We start from the raw sequence: 5,394 nt of genomic DNA, 5'->3' as shown, positions 1-5,394 counted from the left end.
TCTCCTGGCCACCTTTACTCATCCTTTCTGTCTCAGCATAGCTACCACTTACTCGTGGAAGCCTCCAGGGGTCCGTCTGTGTGTCCCCTGAAGCTGCAGGAGGAGGGCAACCGGCCTGTCAGCCTCACTCTGGTGTGTCCACTTGGCAGTAAGTATCAGAAGTACCTATTAGACCATGAAAGAGAAAAGAGCATGGAGAAAATGTACACTTTTCTTTACTAGTAAAGAAGGATGGTGGATAATGGCTTTTTCCTTTTCAAATTGTAAAAGAAATAAAATACGTTAAAAGTAATTTCAAACATAACCATACTGTCTTAACAAAATGATTTTCCTTTGTTGTATTCCTTTTAAGATTTTGCCCATACACATTTGTTTTTCATAATTGTTATGCTTTGTTCTGTTTTCTTCTTTAAATTTAAGGTGATGGTGCATAAATATGTTCCATGTTTCTACATAATTCTTCATAATTATATCTTAGTTGTATAGTGTATTGCGTTAATAGTCTATACTTTGCTTAGCTAACTCTTAATTTTGTGATTGTATCTGGTACAGTGAATTCTCAGCGAGGTAGAGAATTCTTATCTTCTTTTACTCATCACCCCCCTTCTCTGTCCTTCAGTGACATCTTGGGACTAGCCCATAGTTTTAGAGACATTCTTTATTATTAAAAAGTTCTGTCTGGTCCAATATTAAACCCAATCTCATCTTCTCTTCTCCCTTCCCTCTCCTGCTATATCATGATGTTGGAGATCTCCAGTCTTTTGTTTTCTTCACTCCACCCCCTTCTAGTTCAGGTTTCTTAAGAGGGTTGGGGAGCAGGTGGGAATTGGAGAGAAGGGAAAATCTGTGCTCTATCACTGTCCCTGTCGTTGGTGGGCAGTGGCGCTGGCCTTACTGGAGAGGTCACTTTGTTCGGCTCTCCTGATATAGTCTCTTTGTCTCATGTGATTTTTTTAGGTGTTTGTTCTGCTGCATTCTGGTCCCTTCTGTCACTGAAGACCCTCCTGGAGAGGGACCGGGGTGTCCCTTTCAAGCCCCACCGATGGCTCACACCCTCACCTCCTGTCTTGGTGAACCATCACCTTGCTTGGCCAGTGGGGACTGAGCAGCCCCATCATTCTTCCCTCTCTCTTTACCCCCCAGCTCCTACATTTGGAGCTGGGGAAGCCACCTACTTTCTCTTCCTCACCCTACAAAGGACACAGGGAACAGTGGGGTGAAGGGTTATCCTTTAATGCAAGTATATTACCATGATGCCTCCTTGCTGCTGGTATGAGCTGCTCCATCAAGTTCTCACCTCAGAAATCTCCAGCCAAGGTGCCAAACCTAAAGAGGGCCTGCAGATATCTCAGCTTGGTAATTGTCCAGATGAAGGTAGATGACAATTTCCTCTTCCCTGCAGTCACCCCCAACTGCTATGACTTATTCTTTGGAGTCCCAGTTTCTTGGAATTGTGGAGAGTGCTTTGCAGGAGACAGACAGAAAAACCTTCCTCACTATGAACATTGTACTCTCAGTGACTCCCTTAAATTCCTCACCCTTGGTAGCCCACCAATGATGAGAAAAAGGTGGGGGCTGGTATAGCTCAAATGGTGTCATTTAGCAAGGATCCAGCTCTGATTGTTTTCTGCTCTTTAAAAATGTTGAGGATGTAAATGTTCGTTGTCTTGATTGTGGTGATGGTTTCATGAATACATGCATATGTCAAAACTTCAGATTATATAATTTAACTATGTACAGTTTATATAACAATGAAGTTGTGTAAAAATGTTGGAGGAAGAAGTGACAAAGCCAATAAAAAACCCAGACATTTGGGGGTGCAGGAAGAAAACACCCCAGGGAAACTGTTTGAAACCAGAAGCCAAAGACCCCAGCAGACACCAGCCACATGCTCCCCAGCTGACAGAGGTGTCCTGGACCCACTGGCCTTTCTTGAGTCAAGCTTTGCCCTGTCAGATGAAGTATACAGATGCCTACGAGATCAAGATAAAGACCAATGCATTCATTACTGGAGAAAGTGGATCAGAAAAAAGGTCAGTAAGTTTATGTCCTACACAGCAGCTTTTGTAGAAAAGGAGTAAAAGTTAACCAAGTCAAAGAACTGTTTTTATAGTCCAACCCCATCCTGGAATCTTTTGGAAATACCAAAATTACAAGGAATGACAACTCCTCTAGATTTGGCAAATATATGGACATTGAATTTAACTTTAAAGGAGATCCACTGGGAAGAGTGAGAAGCAACTATGTTTTAGAGAAATCTCATGTTGTTAAGCAGACAAGAGGTGAAAGAAACTTTCATGTGTTCTATCAGGTGCTCTCTGGTGCCTTAGAAGAGCTACTCAATAAGCTTAAACTCAAGAGGGATGTCAGTTTGATATAACTACTTGAGTCTGGACTCTGCCAAAGTTAATGGGATGGATGATGCTGCAAACTTCAGAATGCTTGGAAATGCATGCAGATTGTGGGCTTTCTAGATCATGAAGTCGAGTCTGTCTTGGAGATGGGGCAACAGTGTTGAAACTGGGAAACATCAAGTTCAAGCCCAACTCTTGAGTGAATGGTTTAGATGAAAGCAAAATCAAAGATGAAAATGAGTTAAAAGAAATCTGTGAGTTGACTGGCATCAATTGGTCAGTTCTAGAGTGAGCTTTCAGTGAGCTTTGATTTCAGACAATCAAAGCCAAGCAGGAGAAAGTTTCAACTACCCTGAACATGGCTCAGGCTTATGCTGGCGAAGCTCTGGCTAAAAACCTCTACAAAAGGTCAGTCTCATGGCTGGCAAATAGAATCAGTGAAAGCATCAAGACCCAAATGAAAGTGAGAAAGAAGGTCATGGGTATTTTGGATATTTATGGCTTTGAAATTTTTGAGGACAACAGCTTTGAGCAGTTTATAATTAATTATCATAATGAAAAGCTTCAACACATTTTCATTGGACTTACTCTTTGTTTTGTTTTGTTTTGTTTTACATGGGCAGGCACCGGGATTCGTACCTGGGTCCTTGGGCATGGCAGGCAAGCATTCTTACCTGCTGAGCCACCGTGGCCCACCCTGAACTTACTCTTAAAGAAGAGCAAGAAGATTATAAGCAGGAGGACATAGAATGGACTCCCATTAACTACATCAATAATGTTATCATTTGTGACCTAATAGAAAATAGCACAAATGGAATCTGGGCCATGCTGGATGAAGAGTGTCTGAGGTCTGGCATAGTCTTGCGTGAGACCTTTTTTTTTAGAAAAGCTGAACCAGGTCTGTGCCACCTACCAACACTCTGAGAGATTGAGGAGCAAGTGCTCTTCATTTGTCTCTGCCTCACAGCTGTTTCAGGGTTCAACATTAAGCTGGCAGGTACTGTACCAGATGGAAGGATTGGTTGACAAGAACAATGACCTTCTCTAATGCGACCTGTCCCAGGCCATGTAAAAGGCCAGCCAGTCCCTCATCAAGTCTTTGTTCCCCGAGGGGAACCCTGCCAAGATGAACCTGAAAAGGCCTCCCACAGCTGGATCCCAGTCCTGGCTTCCCAGGCCGCTCTGATGCCTACAGAACAAGAACCCCAACTACATTAGATGTGTCAAGTCAAATGATGAAAAAGCTGTGCATTTCTTCAACAAAACTCTAGTTTGTCATCAGATCCAGTGCCTGGGTCTTTTGGAGAATGTCCGAGTGAGGAGCGCAAGCTATGCCTTCAGACAGGTCTATGAACCTTGCCTAGAGAGATACAAATTGCTTTGTAAACAAGCATGGCCTCATTGGAAAGGATCAGGCAAAATCTGGTGTGGAGGCTTTGTGCAGTGAATTAGAGATTCCTGTGGAAGAATACTTCTCTGATACATCAAAAACATTCATCCAAAACTCAAGAACATTATTCAAGTTAGAAGAGCTAAGCAATGGGTAGAGGATTTGGCTACTCTCATTCAGAAGATATATCAGGGAAGGAAATACCATACATGCTTTCTACTAATGAAAAAACGCCAAATCATGATTGCTGCCTGGTGCAGGACATATGCACAACAAAAGTGGTATCAAAAGACAAAGAGTTCAGCCTGGGTAATTCAATCTTATATCCGGGGTTGGAAGGCTTGAAAAATTCTGCAGGAACTGAAGCATTGGAAGCACTGCAAGGAAGCAGTCACTACCATCGCTGTCTGCTGGCATGGTATTCAGGCACAGAGTGAACTGAGATGACTAAAGGAGGAATCTAGGGGAAAAACATGCTATTATTTGGACTTATTGGCTTGGATCTAAGGCTGAAGGGGGAATTGAGATGCTTGAAGGAAGAGGCTAGGCGGAGGCATGCAGTTGCTGTCATTTGAACTTACTGGCTTGGACTGAAGGTATATAGAGATACAGGAAATTCTTCAGATCCCATGCTGGGAAGAAAATGTATGAGTTTACTATTCAGAGAATTGTGCAAAATTAATTCTTGGAAATGAAGAACGAGATGGCTTCCTTATCTCCAATACACAAGGATTGGCCCTCAAGACCTTACCTATTCTTGGATTTCACTCAAAAGGAGCTAAAAATAATTTTTGACTTGTGGAGTAAAATATTCAGGGACCAGTTCACAGAGCAGCAGAAACTTATTTATGAAGAGAAATTAGAAACCAGCGAACTCTTCAAAGACAAGAAGGCTTTATACCTGTCGAGTACTGGGCAGCCATTTCAAGGGCCTTACCGGGAAATCAGCGAGAACCCCAACTAGAAGAAACTCAAAGATACCATTGAAGAACAGGTTATTTTTGCTGAAGTTGTGAATGAAATTAACTGTAATAGTGAGATGAGTACTGTTCGGATTTTCCTCTTAACAAATAATAATCTTCTTGCTGGTTAAAAGTCTGGACAGGTCAAGTCAGAAGTTCCCCTGACTCAATATTGAAATTTCTGATGAGTTCCTAGTACAGTTTAGAAAGGACAAAGTACGTGTGAAGTTTATTCAGGGCAACCAGAACAATGTGAGTATTCCAGTGTGAAAACAATCATCTCCTTGAAGTTGCTGTCCATTAACTGGCACCTCCTCTCTACTTTCACAGACTTGTTTCTTTGTAATAGGCAATTTGAGTTTTATTTTGTTTGGGGTTCATTGTATATTTGGGAATTGCCAAAGGCTGTTACTTTTAGAGTCCCTAGGTGTGGTAATTAGATTCAGTTGTCAACTTAGCCAGGTGAAGGCACCTAGTTCTGTTGCTGTGGACATGAGCCAATGGTACATGAACCTCATCTGTTGCTGATTTACATCTGCAGTCAGCTAGGAGGCGTGCCTGCTGCAATGAATGATGTTTGACTTAATTGGCTGGTACTTAAATGAGAGAGCGCAAAGTAGTACAGCCCAAGCAGCTCGGCATACCTCATCTCAGCACTCGCACTCAGCCCAGGCCTTTGGCGATGCAG

At 42.4% G+C, this 5,394-nt stretch overlaps 1 pseudogene; it reads left to right on the top strand.

The window, feature by feature from the left end:
- Positions 1-1,751: 1,751 nt before the first annotated feature.
- On the top strand, positions 1,752-5,038 carry LOC143681071 (unconventional myosin-Ib-like; annotated as a pseudogene).
- The last annotated feature ends 356 nt before the right edge of the window (positions 5,039-5,394 follow it).

This window comes from Tamandua tetradactyla, chromosome 1 (genome assembly GCF_023851605.1).
Source record: "Tamandua tetradactyla isolate mTamTet1 chromosome 1, mTamTet1.pri, whole genome shotgun sequence".
NCBI classification, from domain to species: domain Eukaryota; kingdom Metazoa; phylum Chordata; class Mammalia; order Pilosa; family Myrmecophagidae; genus Tamandua; species Tamandua tetradactyla.
The sequence above is the reverse complement of the archived record's forward strand: the minus strand, read 5'-3'. Positions and strand labels throughout refer to the sequence as shown.